General features: G+C 34.8%; 1 protein-coding gene across 5 annotated transcripts in view; it reads left to right on the top strand.

The window, feature by feature from the left end:
* Positions 1 to 20,610, top strand: part of LOC145288034 (uncharacterized) — a 164,468-nt gene that overhangs the window by 124,545 nt on the left and 19,313 nt on the right. Inside the window, exon 1 of one of the 5 annotated variants that reach the window (XM_080136049.1) lies at positions 9,197 to 9,409. The exons of the other annotated variants lie outside the window; for them this stretch is intronic. The gene's annotated coding sequence lies outside the window, so the exon portion shown is untranslated. Of the gene's footprint in view, positions 1 to 9,196; positions 9,410 to 20,610 lie in introns of those variants that run through there. 5 annotated transcript variants of the gene reach the window in all.

The following is a 20,610-nucleotide window of genomic DNA, read 5'->3' as shown; positions in this document are numbered from 1 at the left end:
TAATGGCATTCCAATTATAGTGTTGAAAAAGCTTCAACCAGAACTTGCCCCCATACTTACAAAACTGTTTAAGCATTGCCTTAAGGAGAAGTGCTTTCCAACACCCTAGAAAACTTCATCAGTATGCCCTGTATTTAAGAATTCAGGTGATAAGTCATCTCCCTCTCAGTACAGAGATCTACAGCAGATGTGTTAACAGTTATATCTCATAGGATTAGTAAATCTCTTGACAAAGGCTTCCTTTCTAGGGCAATTGCTCTTGACATATCGAAGGCCTACTTCGCAAGATTTTCAGCTACGGTATAACTGGAAATGTTTTCTCAATCATTAAATCATTTCTCTTTGATAGGCTCATAAGAGTAGTGGTTGATGGGCAGAAATCAGAGGCCCACAGTATTAATGCTGGAGTCCCTCAGGGGTCCATACTGGGTCCAACTCTCTTCCTGATCTACATCAATGATCTCTTAAAACACATACTTAAATCATTCGTTGACTTCTATGCTGATGACACGACCATCTATGGCAACACATCAAAGGCCGTAAATGATAATGTTCTTTCTGATTCTCTCTCCTCTGATCTTGAACGCCTGGTACAGTGGGGGAAGAGGTGGCTGATTACTTTTAATGCATCTATAACCAAGCTCCTATCTTTACATCATCAATGCTCTGATCCCCATCTGGCATCAATTGAAATGAATGGCTCTCGTCTAGGGGAGGCTCCATGTTTTGATAAGCTTCTGGGTTTGACCTTTACTTCTGATCTGAAATGGAACACGTACATCAAGTCTGTTGTCAAGGTCACTGGGAAAATGGTGGGATCCTTCTACTGCTCCAGAAAAAATCTTACTACTGATGCAATTCTCTATCTAGCCAAGTAGGTCCAAGGACGGAGTACTGCTGCCACCTCTGGGCAGGAGCTACTAAAAACAGCCTATCCTGCTTTGACAGAGTATAAAATAGACTTTGTGGCTTAGTGGGGAATGCCCTTTTCTCTTCCCTGTAACCACTCTCCCACAGAAGAGACGTTGCAAGCATGTCTCTGTTTTATCGTTATTTCCATGGCAAGTGCTCATCTGAGCTCCAATCTCTGTCCCCCCCCCCGCCAATATTTCACGAAAAACACCCATCTAGCCGAAACCACTGTCAATAATTTTCCCCACTCTTTATTTGTGCCTAAATCAAAACGTAGATTCCATGAACAAAGCTCCTTTCTTAGAACTGCACGCCTGTGGAACTCTCTTCCGTTTGCCTCTTTCCCACCTGACTACAACTTGGATGTCTTCAAGTACAACATAAACAAATTTCTGATGAACCGCCCCCTTAAGTAAGACATTTTATCAAATCTGCAATACTAACGATTACTACGATACTATCCCATTGATTACTGTACACGCAATAACCTTTATACCCGAGTGGCTTCCGGGCCTTGATAAGTAGTGACCTCCATGTAAAAAAAAAAAAAATGCATATCTATATACATATATATTGTCTTTTTTATTTTCTCCAATCTCCAAATAATTTTTTGTGTTTTTCTCAAAATTGTTTAGGTTAGACCCATAAGTTTCTTTAGCGAGTGCTTTCAATAGGAATACATCCATCATCCTCAGGCATATTGCATTATAAAAATTGTGTTCTTAATTATATATATATATATATATATATATATATATATATATATATATATATATAATTAAGAACACATATTAAGAACATATATATATATATATATTTGTCACAGTCGCGTGGTGGCTAATTACGAGTTAGGTGGGCGGACAATTTTTCTTTTTTGTATGCATATATACGAGGGGCATGCAATAAATGCCTCTGACCCACTTCCAGTTGTCTGATCTAGCTGCAATTTTTCATGTGCAATCATTTATATCTCTTTACAGGTTATGTGGCAAATTACAGCTCTGAACTAATTGTGGTTTCTGCTTTACAGGTGTTTGAACTGAGTCAGGGGTGAAATGGAGCCTGTTGAATGTCGAGCACTGATCCGGGATTTGTATTTGAAAGGATGCACACCACAGGAGACTTTTAATGAAATGAAAGAAACTTATGGTTATAATGCTGCATCATATGATCTTGTAAAACGCTGGTATCGTGAATTCAAACATGGCCGGAAGTCTATGGAAACAACTCCCAGACCTGGGCGCCCCCCTTCTGCCATTGATGAGGATGAGGCATCTGTCCGTCAAGTTGAGGCTGCTTTTTGGAGGATCGGCACATTACTATTCCCCAAATAGCCCAAGATGTCAAGATTAGTACAGGGTCTGTGGAAACTATCATTGATGGCCATTTGCATATGCATAAGGTGTCTGCCAGATGGATTCCCAGGTTGCTCACACCATTCCAGAAGCGAGAACGTGTCGAGTGCTTGAGGATGAATTTGGAGATGTGCCAAGAAGATGAGTCAAAGTTTTTCAAAAGACTGATTACACAGGATGAAACCTGGATCCATCACTATGATCCAGAGACCAAAGTGGAAGCACTTGGACTCACCACCTCCAAAGAAGGCAAGGGTGCAGCCTTCCGCTGGCAAGGTCATGCTCACAGTCTTCTGGGACCAGGACGGAGTAGTGATGACAGATTTCCTGGAAAAGGGTACCACAGTTACAGGAGCCTATTATGCTTCACTTTTGAGGAAATTAAGGGAAGCTATCAAAATCAAAAGGCGGAGCAAGATCAGCAAAGGTATCCTCCTCCTGCCGGACAACGCTCCGGTCCACAACTCGCATGTCACCAGATCAGAAGTATGAGCGTGTGGTTATGAAATCCTTCCCCATCCTCCCTACTCTCCTGACCTCGCACCCTCTGACTTTCACCTCTTCCCAGCCATGAAGTTGTTTTTTAAAGGAAAGCGTTTCCCAAATGATGCAGCCTTGATTTCTGAAGTCACGTCGGAGGGCTGTTCTATAAAAACGGTCTCCAGAGCTGCATGAAACGATGGGAGAAATGCATAACTCTGGGTGGTTCCTATGTAGAGAAAGACTAATAACTGTGCCAATTTTCGTTGCTCTACTCCTATGGGAAGTGGGACAGGGGCATTGCAAGCCCCTCGTATATATTGAAAATTTAAAATTTACTGCCCTAGGCATTTGAGAATATTTTGACTGCACTCATAATTAACACTATTTATCTGAGGCTTCTTTATGTTAATATATAATGCTTCAAGTATTTTTAATCTATTAATGCTTTTTTGCTTTGTAAGACCTTAATATTTTCAACCATGATTCTTCAGAATTCAGAATGATGGCAGCCATGTTTTCCCAAATGTTTTGATATTGAGCGAGAGTCAGAGAGTTGGAGAGTTTGTCTTCGCAACAACGTGTTTGTAGTATTAGAGATACACTCTCCCTATGAGCCGTTAAATTGGCAAACTACATTAGTTTTTTCTAATAACTTGTTAGAAAAAAGCAATGTAGTTTACCAATGTAACGGCCTATTGAGAGAGTGTATCTCTAGTACTACTAACCTCGTTGGCATATTACATTTCGGAAATCGATTTTACTAAATAGCTGTTAGTTACTGTTTATAGTGAGAAAATAATTTTAATTGTTTCTATTTTAAATTGTTATTTAAAGTTGATTCATATTGATAATATATTTAATTTAATTCATTTTGAATTATTACCGACATCGATCTTTTTAAAAACCGGAAGTCTCAAACGTCAGTTTTTGTGTTTACCATTACCGACATCGAATTTTTAGAAACCGGAAATCTTAAACGTCTGTTTGTGTGTTTATGCGTGTGTTCATATATCTGCTAAAAACTTTCGTCAGCTAAATCGGACCTGGTCGAAACTAGTATCATCTGAAAGAGCGATCCCTCAAGCGCATAATATCTGAGAATGAGAAATAAAAATTAATTCTGTAGTTGTCAACTGGAGTATTTGTTGTAAGAAGAAAGTATCCTTATGCTAGGTTGTCCTGATAAACTCCTGCATGGAGAGATACTTCTCTCCATATCTATGCATACAGGTGTGTGTATACATGTGTATTTGTGTGTATGTTTAAGTGACAATGTTTCATTAATACAAGTTTTAAGACAAAGAAGAAAGCAAAAGTTTTTCGTACAAAAGCTTTCCTGTTTATGCAAAAAAAAATGTCTGGAGCAAAAGAATAAAATAATTCAGGAAAATTTCTGATTAATACATTTTTTACATTTTTTATAGAAATTTTTTTTTTTACATACTTCCTTGTTCATTATATTTAACCAAATAAGCATTTATTGTGTTTCAGTTCAGTCTATTTGAGTTTACTTGCATTCTGAGCCACGTCTTATTAACATGTATTTTTGTTTAAAAAGTTCAAGAAATTTTAACGATTTTAAGTGGGGTTTTGCCAATTGCCTACACGTAGAGTAAAGAAGTAAGCCGTAGGTTTACTTTCAGCAGCTTCATATCTTTCGTTCCCCTTATTTTATTCTTTAGTCCTCACATTCCATGAGTGATGTTTCTGACAAAGGAGGAAAAATGACTGTTTTTTTTTTGGCTAGTATCTATCCATCTAATACTTAAAGTAGACTAGTTTTTTGACCATGAATTAGTATTATTTAGCTCTTCACATCAAGTAGCTTTATATATATATATATATATATATATATATATATATATATATATATATATATATATATATATATATATATACACTAGCAGGACCTGTTAACTAGTGTTGCCAGTTAGCACGCCCCCCCCCCTCCAGCATAAAAAATTAAAGTACAACTGTTGTTGTTGTTGCCCAACCCCCAACCTTCTCATGTTAAGAAGGGCTTTCAGAATGAACACCCCCAACCTCCCTATGTCAAGAACGACTCTCAGAATAGACACCCCATTTTGTGAGTGTTGGTGAGGTTGTGAAAAGATTTGCCTGAAATGTAACTTTGATAATCGCTGTCAGGAATGGAAAGCACAAATACTATGAACCAACAAAAAAAATTGGTGGTTGCAGTGTCGGTCGGCCCGTGTGTACTAATCTGGTGGGTAAGGTATGGTATTTTTGTTGGCAATACTGGAGTTTAGGTGGCAAAATACTCTCAAACCCCTTACCAATTAAAAGGAACTAAATGAGTTCATGATTCAGTTACGAAGAAAGACAGCGCAGTATATGTATAATGTGTATATTTATACCCGGTGTAGACTGGTGGCAGGAAGAGGACTTAAGAATTAGAGGGAAAAGTATTAACTACTTCCTTAAAGATAGGGCGATTGTGATGATAGCACTCCTAGGATAAAATGTAGGCTTGTATTATAATGACTAAATATGTCTAAAATGTTCTAAAGTTAAATAAGGTAGCGGCTAATAGTGTAGACATAATGTATTTTATGTGGGCTCTGCTGTTGCAAACCTACCGTACTTTTGTGCAGAGGGGAATTTCTGCAATCAAAATATTATATATATATATATATATATATATATATATATATATATATATATATATATATATATATTTGATTGAGCACTATCAACGACCCTTGGATGAATTCAATGATTTTAATCTTTTGAATATTTTCAACCTGAAATAAATAAATTATATATGTGTGTGTGTGTGTGTGTGTATCAGGTATTCAAGAATGATAAAAAATGAATTTAGCAAAGTTATTAAGAGTGCTCAATAAAAGAAGAGATAAATATATTTTTTTAATATAAACAAATTTACAATTTGCGACAATAGGCATGGTAATGTTTCAGACAAAAATTTTAAAAAGAAGTCCTCGTTATACGACTTATTAAAAAAGTTGCTTTCCACAGAAATGCTGAGAAGGATTAAAAAATTCACCAGTTACGATTAGTGTTAAGAGTTTCAACTACTCTTACAGATTTTCACTACTTTGGACTTTTTTTGTCTTGGTTTATTCTTTCTTAGATTCTCAGCACTATTAACTTGAAAGTTACTTACCAGTAGTGACTTTTTAAAGATCAACATGAAGTTTTGACTTGTGAAATAAAAAAAATATCATCATCATCATCATCATCATCATCATCATCATCATCATCATCATCATCATCATCATCGATTTAACGTCTGTTTTGCATGGTAGCATGCATTGGACATCCTTAAGAAATTTATCTCCAAGATCACCTATCTCTGGCCAGGTTTTTATAATATTTATCCCTCTTTCACTCCATGTTTTTCTTGTACTTATATTATCTGAATTTGATTACTTTCTGTGTTCTACATCTGTTAACCCAAGAGCTCTCATTAATTCTTTCAATGTGGTGATACTATCGTAGTCTCCTGCACACATCTCCCTAAACTTAAAAAAACTTTAAAACTCATGTTATGCATACACTATATTATTCTCATCGTTTTTCTCCATGCAATGTATGGCATCAACCTTCACTGGCCAAATTTCACTTCCATATATCACTGCATATACATGTCTGATAGGTTGACCATGCAAAATATTTAGTTTAATCTGCATGCGAATTACATAAAAACCCTCCTGTCCTCGCTTCTTTGGGACAAGAGGAAGCATTGGATTCGCAGACATGTCTGTGTCCAACGTCTGTGTAAGAGAGGCTTGGGACTGCCTGATGAGGTTTCATTGAGACTCCGAGAGACTGGCTTTCTTGAGTTGAACTTTGACAGAGGCCATTGTGGTCAGTGCTGCCTTTCCCGATTTCATCCTTGACTACACAGTCGAGGCTTGTCGTTGGTTGTGGAGTGACACACAGTTCATCAGACAGTGTAAAGCTGTGCTCAGGAAGCTGCCAAAGACCAGCGACCTTTCACAGCTTTCAAGAAAAGAACTGTATAGGGAATTAGTAAAGTGTTTGGGGAGGAGATCCGCTCCTGATAGAGGAAAATCCATCGCTATAAAAATAGTTGGATCATTTTACTGCTCCATTAGCTATCTCACTGCCTATGCAGTCTTCTACCTATATAAAACCCAACGACATCCTAGGATGGAGTAATGTTGCCACATCTGGGCAGGAGCTACTCGGAGCACCCTATCCTACCTTGACAGAGTTCAGAACTGGCTTTGAAACCTAGTAGGTGATGCCCTTTTCTGTTCCCTGCAACCTCTTTCCCACAGAAGAGACGTTGTGAGTCTTTCTCGGTTTTATCGTTATTTTCATTGCAAGTGCTCGTCTGAACTCCAATCTATAGTTCCTCGTTGCCAATGTTTTACAAACAATACTTGTCTTCATCTAGCTACAACTACTAACAACAATTTGCCCCACTCTCTATCTGTGCCTAAATCTAAACACAGATTCCATGAACAAAGCTTCTTTCCTAGAACTGTACACCTGTGGAACTCTGTTCTGTTGGCCTGTTTTCCAGTTGATTACAACATAGTCGTTTTCAAGTCCAATGCGAACAAGTTTCTATTGAGTCGTCCCTTTAAATAATCAAGTTATACCCAATTTCCACCCCTAACAATATTGTCCCAGTATACTTATTAACCCTTATCCTCGCCTGGCCTTTGGACTTTGATAAGTGGCGACTACTTTGTAAAAAAAAACCCCTAAAAATTAACGCTTAAGTGTTTCAGATATCGCGTTTAAGTTTGAAATAGTATTTTTCCTTTGTCTGTCACACTTAAGTATGAGATAATGTTTTAATTCATGATTGAATGTGTGTACAGTATATTAGTTAAAAGTTTGAAATAAGCATACTTGTGCCCACATCCAACAATTCTCTTCATAAAATTATAATTGGAAACTCTTAAATTTTAGCTGTACAGATAGCCTAGAAATAAGATATAAGATAATCAACTGCCTATCTTAGTTAATCTATCGATCTGTCACGCTTATGTGTGAAATATCATTTTTAGATGCAATCTTGTAGCTCTGTAAGAGATTTGATCTGCCAGGTTTGTGTTTAAAAGGATTCGCATTGCTGAATGCGCAGATTAAAGGGACGCATTTCGTTTTTAAATAGCTGAAGTAGTTTCCAGTTTTATGTCTTACTAGGAAGGGTATCCAGCGTTGCTCCGGGTCATAAAAAACAAAATAGAAGAGTATTATTTGGATTATTCAGGCTACTGTTCTCATCTTGAGTGTTATTCACAATGTTTCAGTGGATGTAACTTCTTACCTCCTTCAGGTGTGTCTTGCTGAATTCGGAAATCTTTGCCGAACTCAAGAGGATCCGTAGCATTGTGGATAGAGTACTTAGTAAAAATTAGTTTAAAGTTACACTCTCCTGGAGGTTGAAGATTCAATCCTCATTGCAGGCAACACTCAAAATACAATTGCAAATTGCTTAGGAATTCTACTACGTCATGGCTGATGCTTCTGCTGTGGATTAAATATAGGGTTTTATACAAAAGTCTGTGTAGATTCCGAGTTTGACAGAAAGACACCCAGGTTCGACAATATACACCTGAAGAAGGTCGAAGTTTTCATTGACCGAAACTGAATTACGAAAATAACACTCCAGATGAGAACAGTAGTCTGAAGAATCCAAATAATACAAATAATCAATCCTGATCTAAAAAATTCAGAAATGTAAAATAGAAAAGATTAAAAAATGTAACATCTTTTATATTAAAAATTTTGTCTCTCCCAATCCGTCTTTCTAGCTTTCCCCTCTCCCATTTTTCTACATCCCTTTCCACCAGCCGTCTTCCAACCCCACTCAGCCCATTCCTCCCTCTTGTTTTAATGTATTTAAAATAATAATTATTTAAGTCATTCACCTCTCCTTTATATCACAGATAACATTAGGAATGCCTGAAAACCCGACCCTCTGCTACCACCAAACGAAATATAGCTCAGTTGACCCCCCCTCAAAGAACGTATAACTCTTCTTTTTTTTTAAATTTTAGATATTATTTATTAAAGACAGGGTTGATCAACTTATTGGGTCTTTGTTTTGTAGTTTTCATTTTTAGCTGGACACACACACACACACACACACACACACACACACACACACACACACACACACACACACAACCGTCCTTTTTATGTAGTAGATGACTTCTCAATGCTATTCCATAACTCTTTGATGTTTAACATTATAAAAAAAAATTTATTAAAATCGGTTGGGTTACTTTTTCGTATTTTTAATTTCATATTTAGGCGTTGTCTTTATACTGACTAATCCAACAGGTAAAACTTTCTGTTTGTTTTTTATTTTCTACCATTTCGTGGTGGTGGGAGGAGAGGGGGGCGAAAAGGCCGGGTAAATGGCCAATCCTTACTTTTCTCTTCTGACCCACGAAATACAATTGTTAAATCTTAGCTGATGTTCAGGCAACACTGGTCGTCATCGAAGTACTAGCAGTAGTTGCACACAGAGGTGGACCCAATCTTTTAATACTTTTATTAAAAATGCAAAGTTGATTATTAAAGTATTTGAGTGCTATTACTTGTCACACTTGTCAATCAGTGCTGAACTTACCAATAAGTTATGGCACAATGCTGCATATTTTCGGGGCCTCATTAAAAAAAAACAGGTATGATTATAAATTTTTATCCTTTGACATTAATCATTCAACAATCATATATACGTGTTTATATTATATAATATTGTAGAAATATGTCAGGTTGTTGGAAGGAAAAAAAGATGAAAATAAAAATGGAATAAATTTCATTTTGTTTTAACTTATTTTTAATTTTTATTGGTTCTCTGGCAAAAGAAGTGTGGACCTGTAAATTCACCCTTGTATGTTCGTCCGTTTGCACTTTTCTCAATATAATATAAAGATTAAACATGATATGAGTAAAAAAGTAACAGAACGGATTTTCCGGGAAAACTCTGGTTGCCCCCTTCCCCTAGGGGTGTCTTTCGGGTTAAAATGGCTAAAATTGATAATTTTGTGCTTATTGAAAAAAAAATTGATGCTTTAGATTTTTATAAAACTTTCTAAAAAGTTGTAACTAACTGATTTCTGCATAATTTTGTTTGTCTTTACTTCGCGATAACTCTTGGGTGTGCCCCAGGGGCTCTTTTAGAGCTAATAAAAACACTCCATTTTTGGGTCTATTTTACCATATTTGTCCAAAATTTTCTGTGTATGTCTATTTAGCAGTTTTGCATGGTGCTGGACTCAAATTTAAATATGTTAAGGCTTTGGATACTTTTGGGGCTAAATGATGGGGTGGGGGGGAATGGATTAGTCATTTCTTTTTTCGCGTTGTGCAGAACTCAAATTTACATATGTTAAAGTCTAAAACGGCACCTGGGGACTTTGGGGGCTAAATGGGAGGGGGCAAATGCTGAACTTAGTCCTTTTTATACATAGTTCATTGTGCACTCACGAAGGACTATGCATGCTTCACTTGTTTTGTTTAAATCTTACTTTCAGTTTTCACATCGTTCATTACTGATACAAAAATTCGCCTTCTCGTTATATTTCGTTTCTCCCTCCCCTCTCTCTCATATGTGTGTGTGTGTGGGAGGGGGGGGTCTAAGTAGTCGAGTTTCAATCCCGGCTTGAGGCTTACATAAGCGTACTAAAGAGCTGTGATGCAGTGAAACAGTCTGTTGTGGATGACTAGCATATGAAGCTTCCGGAATTTCGACAATGTTTATCATTATAATCTCGCTTAAATTAGCAGGGTTAAATGGCCTATAAGTTATAAGCATCGCCTGTCGTCTAGACGGTCAAGTTTTGATCCCAACTCGAGTTAGTTGCTTGTCTAGATACTATATATATATATATATATATATGCATATATATGCATATATATATATATATATATATATATATATATATATATATATATATATATATATATATAAGAACAAATAATTAATAAAACATGTTAAAAACAATTTAAGAAGAGTTCAAACATATTTAATTTTCAAAAAGGAAACAAATTTATTAAATTAATTAATTATATATATATATATATATATATATATATATATATATATATATATATATATATATATATGCATACATACATATTAATTAAATTAATATATATATTATATAATACATATAAATATATATATTATATATAAGATATATATATATTAAATTGATACATATATATAAAATTAGTTATATATATATATGCATATATTAAAGAAATTAATTATATATATATATATATATATATACATATATTAAAGAAATTATATATATATATATATATATATATATATATATATATATATAATTAATTTCTTAAGAGACGAATATTGGCTGAAGAGAGCTTGATAAGGATACCTTAAACGGGCCTTATTATCGGGCTTGAAACCGACGGTACCAATGATCTGTCTCAACTAACAACTTTCTGTACACAATATATATATATATATATATATATATATATATATATATATATATATATATATATATATATATATATATATATATACTTCAGAATAGTTTTTATTTAACAATCAGTTGTTATGGAAACGTGAGATTGTAGGTTTACAAAATATTACTGGCAGTAATATTCTATAAGTTATCCCATCTGAACAAGAATTGCTCGATATGCAAGATAGAGCAAATAAATTAAATTGTAATTCAATGAATTTTAAAAAAAATCTCTCATTGAAATGAAATGAAGTGGTTGAGTTTCATATCAAAGAATTTTTATTATTCTAAGCAAGACAAAGAATGCTTTAGAAAATTAATCTCCTTAACCTATAGGGTTTCGATGTCTACCATCTCATCAGAGGAGAGAAAATATTAGCAAATAATTATAAAGGCATGCACCCTATTTGCTAAAGTCAGTGAGACATGGAAAGTCAAAGTGAAAATAATGCATTTATCAGCAGTCCTGTATCAGGAGGATTTGTAGAAAAAGGATATGAATGTTTTTTTTAGATCCAGCTTGCTTGGTAAAATCTATGTCATACGTTCTCTACATCCGTGATATATTGGGTAATCCGCATAGCTGTGTAGATATCCGAATCGGGCAAGTGTTTGTATAAATTTGTTTGTGGGTCCAGCGATAATAATTCAAAGTCTGGTGGAAACCTTTTCATTAGAAGTCTATATTATTTTTAGTGGCGCGAAGTGTTAGGGAGAGTAGGTAGTGGTAAGTGGTAGGAAGTGGGGTGAAACATATGTGCATATTCATCCCCATATACATATGAACACACATATACATACATACATACATACATACACATACACAGACATATATATATACACATACACACATACACAGACATATATATATATATACACATACACACATGTATAAACATATATATATATATATATATACATACACACATACATACATATATATAAATAGATATCTCTTCAAATAAAATTCAAAGAATCATAAAGTTTGACCAGTCGCTTAATTGAAGTCAGGTCGTGTACTAGATATAGAGACATAGTTCGGGAAAGGGAAGAAGAGGAACAAGAAGAATATAGAGATAATAACAAAAACACAAAAATAAAGACAAAAATAAAATAAAAGGATGCGCTAAATACGTAAATGGAATAATTCGTTTTTTCCAGATTTTTCCTAGTTTCATCTTAAATCTCATTGTCAATTTAAATCGTATTTGTTCCGTCAACTCAAGTTATATATACTGCCCATAAGGTACTAATTATTATTAATTTTATACGTATCTATATTTCTCTTAGAAAGGAGGATTGACATAAGGTTTAGAATATACTAATGTTTATGAGCTAATTGTGAAACCAATCCTAAGATTATTGATGGAACGTTTTATCTTTGTTTTATGATCCTTACGGTAATAGTTCAATGTTAAATAAGCTGAAACAAAGGTAATAAAGTAATGATAATACCTTACTGAAAAACGTTTAAAATCATTAATATCCATAACATTATGCTATTTAATAATATTTAACTGGGGAAATTTTCTACAACTGCATTCAAATATACACAAAATTACCTATAAATACATCAACACACACACACACACACACACACACACACACACACACACACACACACACACACACACACATATATATATATACATATATATATATATATATATATATATATATACATACACACGTACACATGCATGCACGCATACAATATATATTTTTACATACACGCAACCATACAGTTTATACACACATATGCTCACTTATTCTAAAGCCCATATATACCCACACATAACACGTGTTCCATATATACCCAGATATACCCTCATATATACAAAAAATATATTTAGATATAAAGAATGTATACCATTATTTAACACCATTAATTATAACAATAATTAGTGTAGGTAACTTACCTAAATTTATCATAGATAATTTTTAACCCCTACATTGCTAATGTAACATTAATAAGATTAAAAGAGTGGGGTTGCGTAACTATGGTTATAGAATTGAATTACCCTAGTACCAACAGGGATGACGCATCAATGAGTATAGTTCTTTCTTGTTTATACGTACGGGTCTGGAGATTACCTTGCCATGGGGAATTTTTACTCCTTTTCTGATAAGTTGATGGGGGCTAAATTTTAAATTCTTTAATTGGGAAGCTACATGTTTTTGGAAATACTATTATAATTAGATCTTAGAGTCTTAGAATTAGAAAATTCGACCCGCTGTATCTTTGAGATCTCATCTTTATGGTCTCCCTAAAATCCACAAAGATAATATTCCCTGTAGACCGATTTTATCCATGGTTGGCTCTGCTCAACATGCCCTTGCCCAATGGCTCACTGAGCTACTTCCACCTGTCCGTGCACTCTATTCTAATTTCTGTGTTTCAGATTCGTTTACTTTCTCCAAAATCATTAGAGATAATACTTCCAATCAAAACAATGCTTTCTTTTGCTCATATGATATCTCTCGTTTATTTACTAACGTGTCTATCGATGAGACTATTACTATTTGCTGCGATGCGCTCTATCGTAGTGAATTTATTTCTCTTTCTTTACCAGAAAAGTATTTTATCAAACTCCTTTCTCTCTGCACTAAATCCGTCGAGTTTAGTTTCGATAACGTGATGTACCAACAAATTGATGGGGTCTCCATGGGCAGCCTCTTAGGTCCCATCCTTGCCGACATTTTCGTTGGGTTTTACGAATTAAAACTTTTCGATTCACCACATAGCACCCCTGCTTTATATTTTCGTTATGTGGATGATACGTTTACGGCTTTTCCTTCTCATAACATGGCTTTAGATTTCTTTAAATGTCTTAACGCCTTACATCACGCTTTATCTTTTACTTTGGAGACAACTCGCTTCCGTTTCTCGACGTGTTGATTGAAAGGTCCAGAGGAAGTTTTCTCACTTCTATATATAGAAAACCTACCTTTACCGGTCTATATACTAAATGGTGTTCTTTTACTCCTAAAACCACTAAGTTGACGTTAATTTATACGTTGGTACATAGGGCCTTGGTAATTTTCTCCCCCTGTCGGCTAGATACTGAAATTGCTAAAATTAAGGAAATTCTAGTCGATAATGGCTACCCAGAATTCTTGATTGATAAATGTATCAAATTCAAAATCAAGCAATTTAATAAAGATGTAACCTTTGGCCCTTCAAAGTGTCCTGTTTATCGTAAGTTGCCATGGGTTGGTGAAAAATGTGTTCCGCTCATACATCAACTTAAACAGACCATCAGCAACTGTTTTCCGTCTGTTGTACCTAGAGTTGTTTTTAATACGAAACCTGCATTTTCTTCTTTCAAAAAGGACGGTTTGCCTTACACTAAACTTATTATATACAAATTCAAATGTCAGTGTGACCCTGTCTATGTCGGGCGAGCCAGTGTTCATTTTGAAACTAGAATTGGACAACATGTTCCTTCAGGTTTTCGAAATAAAAATAAAAACAAAATTATCCTCAACCCCACCTACAATAATTTTGATTCCGCGATTGGAAATCATCTATTGGATAACCCAAAATGTGGGCAGGCTTATAAGGACGACTTTTTTTAAATCTTATTTCGAGGCCGATCGAGTAGTCATTTGAAAACTCTCGAATCGGTCTCTATTTCACGCCTTAAGCCCTCTCTCTCTCTGTAGACAGAAACGGTTTGTGAACACCCTGGACCTTTTTGGCGAATTGTAGAGATATTTTAGAATTTTAGATGTTTCCACACCCCCTTTTTCCTCAATTTTTTTTTCTCTCTCCGTATATTTATACGCGGATTATCATTTCCCATTCGTGATAGTTTTTTTATTCATACTCATTATATATATATATATATATATATATATATATATATATATATATATATATATATATATATATACAGGCACACCCGTTAATTTATTTTATTTTATCATTTCCCCCCCACCTTTTTGTACATATATTTTATTATAATTATAAATTGATCCTTCTCATGTTAATTATTAATTTTAATTTTAACCCTATATTTTCTTTTTTAAAAAAGTTCGAAAATGCCATCGTTTGCCCTTGATGAGGGTGACGAAAGACGTCTAGAGTTTAAAAGAATTCTTTTTTTCTGATATATATATATATATATATATATATATATATATATATATATATATATATATATATATACTAGCAGGGTGACCCGACGTTTCCCTAGACTGAATGATGATCAACGAATGTTTCATACTCTCATATTTTTATTGTCATCAAAATCGATGAAATAGCCTATTTTTCAATCTAATTGATTGATGGCTTGCTCTAATTGGGGATCCATAGCCGTACACATGAAGGAAGTTTCACGTTCCTGTCATAGTGTCATAAGTTCACAATACAGTGTAGTCTACATTGCACTGTGGAGAACCTACTATTGATTTTATAAAATTACTTTTATTGCAGTAAAGTTTAAAAGTCAAGTATCATGTTTCAGTTTGCTCTAAATAGAAATATTCATTTTGAACGCGCCCTTGTCATATCAAAGAAGCAACTGTTGATTTTATATGCATAGCCTTACTGCTTGTGCGGCGATAATGGCTTGAATTTAAGTTTAAAATGAAAAAGCCAAGTATCATTGTGAAATTGTGCTTTAAACAAAAACATTCATTTGTCATAGCAAAAAACGTACTGATGATTTTATATGTCGGGTATTTCAGCTTGTACGGTAATAACACATCTCAAATGTACTTTTAATGTTAGGCTGTGTAAAATGTTAACTTTGCTCAAAATAGCCTGTTCCTTCTTTCATCGGATTATTTCAATTATCGATTATAGATTATAGATACTTATCGAAGACATTCTGACACAAAACCTAGATAAAAACACTGCCAATCATATAAAGTACCTTTGTGTGAAATTTTATAAAAATCGACCCAGCTGTTTTCGCGTCCATAGGAAACGAACTCACAGACACACAGACACACAGACAAAGTCCTTATATATATATATATATATATATATATATATATATATATATATATATATATATACTTTAACATTTTATAGCTTACTTATGTTTTAGGAAAGTCTACGCCACCACTCACGTTACTGACTTCTTTAAGTGTGAAGATGCTGGGATGCACACACATAAATCACTTGCAATCATTTCTTCATCTCATTGGCTGTACTTTGTTTTCACCTGCTTCCACCACCCAACGTATACACACATACCTCTCAATACACTGAAGAATACCGAATGAATGGCCGAAAATTGATTCTTTTAGAAAAAAAGTATTTTTAAAGACATTCTGCATTCCTATACACCAAGAAATAAGAAAAAGAGAAAATATATAAACATTTATATATTTTTCATATAAATTTTTACGCACACATATTATATACATATTAAGGTGAAAATTTGTGTGTGTCTATGCATCTATATAAAGAAAAACTATTGGCCATATTTTTATTGGATTTGGATTTGGAACACAGTAGATGTTAAGATGTTTGGTTTTATTGTAATACTAGTAGGAGACGTTGCGCGGGGTTGAATGATGATCAACTTATGTTACACACTTCCAATACTTTTATTGTCATCGAAATCAGTGAAATCAATCATATTTCAATCAAATCGATTGATTGCTTGCTCTATTCAGAGAATCACCATGGTGTACCGGAAGGAAGGTTCATATGCCTCCCCGCAATGACTTAGTTCACTATACATTATAGTCTATATTGCACTATAGAGCACGTACTGCTGATTTTATAGAATTATTTTTTAAATAATAGCTTGAATTAAAGCTTCAAATGTAAAAGTCAAGTATCATGGTCCAGTTGTGCTCTAAGCAGAAACATTCATTTCAAACGCACCTCTGTCTTATCAAAGAACCTACTGTTGATTTTATACTCCGGGCTTTTCTGCTTGTGAAGGAATAAAGTTTCTCAAGTGCACTTGTGAAGTTTTGGTCAAAATCAGACTGTTTTTTCTTTAATCATTTTTTTCGATTATTGATTTTTTTATATTTATTGGAAGTATTCCGATTCAAAACCTATCCAAGAACACTCCCAAACACATGACGAACATTTGTGTGAAATTAAAAAAAATATCGGCGCAGCCGCTTTGTAGTCCATATCTCCCTCTCTCTCTCTCTCTCTCTCTCTCTCTCTCTCTCTCTCTCTCTCTCTCTCTCTCTCTCTCTCGCTCTCTCTCTCTCTCTCACACACACGCGCACACACACACACATACAATGTGCCTTTAATGTATAAACTAATTTGTGGTTGATCAGTGTGATTTGCCTGTATGGGCTGTTTTCTTCAACATTGTACTTTGTATAGAGACAATACTCCCATTAATTCCAATGTCTTTTAGTCCTCTTTCTAGCGTTTTCGCAATTTTCCTTATCAATTACTTACTAGGAGTTCTCACAAGTTGTCATCGGTAATTACTCACTGGTAACAACACTTAGTATTTCCTGGAATCTGACTGACAACAAATCTCCTCAGGTTTCCAGCATTTTCAATAACCCTTGTAAAAAATTTTGCATTATCGCTAATAATCGTCTACCATTATTTTCTCACTAGCAACAATTAAAATTTGAGTGGCAATTAGCCTCTCCAGGGTTCCAATATTTTCACAGTGCTCTAATGGTGGTCTTGTTCGTGTTTTCCCTTCTCAGTCTTTTCATCTTCTTCAGAAATATTTGTGTGTCTCGTCGAGGGAGAGAAATCGTTTCTTTCTTTTTCTTTCTTTCTTTTTTTTTACTATCTGTTTTAAAAATAACTTATGCGCGTAACTTTTACACTATGAATACAATATTAATAGATCAAATTTTCCTTGTGTCTGACCTTTTAAAGAAGTAAGTAAAATAAATATGTCAGAAGCATGAACATACACAAATGATTTTACACTCTTATGCATGATGAGATCATAAAAACGAAACCGGTCCCTAACATCCAGGTGTGATACATATCTAAAATAAAAGAGAAAAACAAAAATACAAGCCAGAAATTGTGTTTGAAAAAATGTTCAGTGAACCTGAAATCTTCTGCATAGAGAATAAACTTAGTATTCAACAATATTTTCGCCAAGTAAACATAATATTCAAGAAAACAAGCAAATGTTACGCAAGCAATAAAAACAGGTGGGTATTGTATAAAAGAAAATGAACTGGCTTTTTATTCCTAATTACCTCCCCTACTTCCGCCCCGTACAATGATGGATAGAAAATTATAGAAATATTCGTATTATTGGTGGATAAATCTTAATTTTGTGCACTTTGCTGGGATTCAAGCTGAAATATCGATACATTCCGCCTAGATTAAGGGCGTAGTTCTTAGTGTATTCTGTGCGAGCCTTTTCTAGTCTCACACAAAAACATGCGTTCACATCTCAAGCTATATTACTTGTCATATACATACGCGCACACAAACATACGCGCCCACGTCCACACACGTACATATATTCACGTTCGCGTACATACACTCACATTCACGTGTATATACACACACACTAATGCTAACATACACACATGTACTCACATACACGCACGCATAGACAACGTCACTTCCCCTTTCAAAGGAAATCCACACATGCGCAAAAGACCACCGGAAACAAGTATAAAAGCTAGAGCAATAAGCAGCATCTTCCTTTTCCATCTCGCCTTCCAAGGTGAGTGGTTGGCGCACCAGCCACCGCCGTTTCGGCAGGTGCGCGCATGCGTGTGCCTCAAACCACTTATGTGGGACAAAAAGCCAACAGACAGTACGTACACTTTATACGCTTTCTCTCTCCATGAACTGGATTGACATTCTCACTCTTTCTCTCTCTCTATCTACTACTTGTGCCAGAGAACACCACCGTGTAGCTAACGGCTAACATGGTGCACAGTTTAACTGATGTCAACCCTCTATCCTTTGTCTTTGTCTACACGCTGGACTATCATTCCCATTTTCCACTACATCACTCACTTCTTTTCCCACGCGCGAACAAACGATAGTGACCCGAACGTGAGATGAACACACATTTCCTTTTCTTTCTTCACCACCAGTCCCGCAACAAACGATGGTTACACCCGCGCAGACATGAACACGTGTTATATCTAAAACATTCATTCTTTCAGCAGTAAATAAACGACACGTTTATCTTATCCATCAATTGAGTCTTTGTTTCCTTCATTCCATTCGTTTCATTATTTTCTTTTGTAACGGGATTAGGATTTATATATCTTAGTCCTCTACAATTCTGCCTAGACACAGGGTGTTGTTTTGTACGTTTTGCTGAAGCTTCAAGCTGAATTATTAATACACTCTGCCTAGGTACAAGGGATAGTTTTGTGCACTTTGCTACTGTTCGAAATGAAACATCAATACACTCTGCATATGTTCAAGGAGTAGTTTTTGTGCACTTTGTCTAAATTGAAGGTTTGGTATGTGCATTCTGCCTAGGATGAGAGTGTAATACCTTTGCACTCTGCTTAAATTTAGAGTGTAATAACTTTGCACTCTTCAAAGGATAAAGTTTGGTATCTGTAATCTCTGTTTATAAACAGTTTGTCGTATATATATATGCACACGACCAAAGATCAATGTAATAACTAGGGCTGTGACAACAGAATATTCTTTTCATTATTTTGATGATCGAGTACATATCAGTTAATATCTTATATGTTTTTAGATAGAGTGATGTGGTTCTCGATTGATTAACTGCGTCTAACTGTGTCGGATATATACTCGAGAGTTAAAACAATAATAAGAATATTTTTTGGTCCTCTGCTTAAATCAAACTATAACATCTTTAAACTTTACACTTTAGAACTATTATTATTATTATAATTATTATTAAATAGGAGGGTAGTAGTAGTAGTAGTAGTAGTAGTAGTAGTAGTAGTAGTAGTAGTAGTAGTAGTAGTCGTCTTGAAATCAAGACAAAAAACATGGGTATAGTTAACAAAAAGTGTATTAGCAAAAGTATTTTACGAAAATACACGTCATGATTCTGCAGTCATAACTGCCACAAATCGCTAGTATTTACTTTCTTCCTATGGCAGAAAGATATTACGCAAGGTCAGAAGATGGGGAGAGTCTAGCTAGCCCCGTCAGCATTCCCTGGTCAGGACGTCTCTGGCAATAAGAAATTAACTTAGTTCACCTCAAAGAAAGGACACAAGGTATCCGAGGTGGAACACCTAGAACTACCCAGTATGAACGCCTCAGCTCGCCAGATAAAAGGCCATCAAAATGCCCTAGTTTCATGCCAGTATCTAAAATGGATATTAAACCAATAATGATGGTGACCCTTGAGCATCATTTATTCATTTCAAATGAATCAGATGATTATTGTTGATATTCGTTTCCCTGATATCTTTCTTGTTAGAAATCTTTCTAGTTAGAAATCTTTCTAGTTAGAAATCTT

The sequence above is a fragment of the Euprymna scolopes genome, chromosome 11 (genome assembly GCF_053919585.1).
Source record: "Euprymna scolopes isolate OS-2025 chromosome 11, ASM5391958v1, whole genome shotgun sequence".
Taxonomy (NCBI): domain Eukaryota; kingdom Metazoa; phylum Mollusca; class Cephalopoda; order Sepiida; family Sepiolidae; genus Euprymna; species Euprymna scolopes.
Note: the sequence above shows the minus strand (reverse complement) of the source record. Positions and strands in the feature narration are given on the sequence as shown.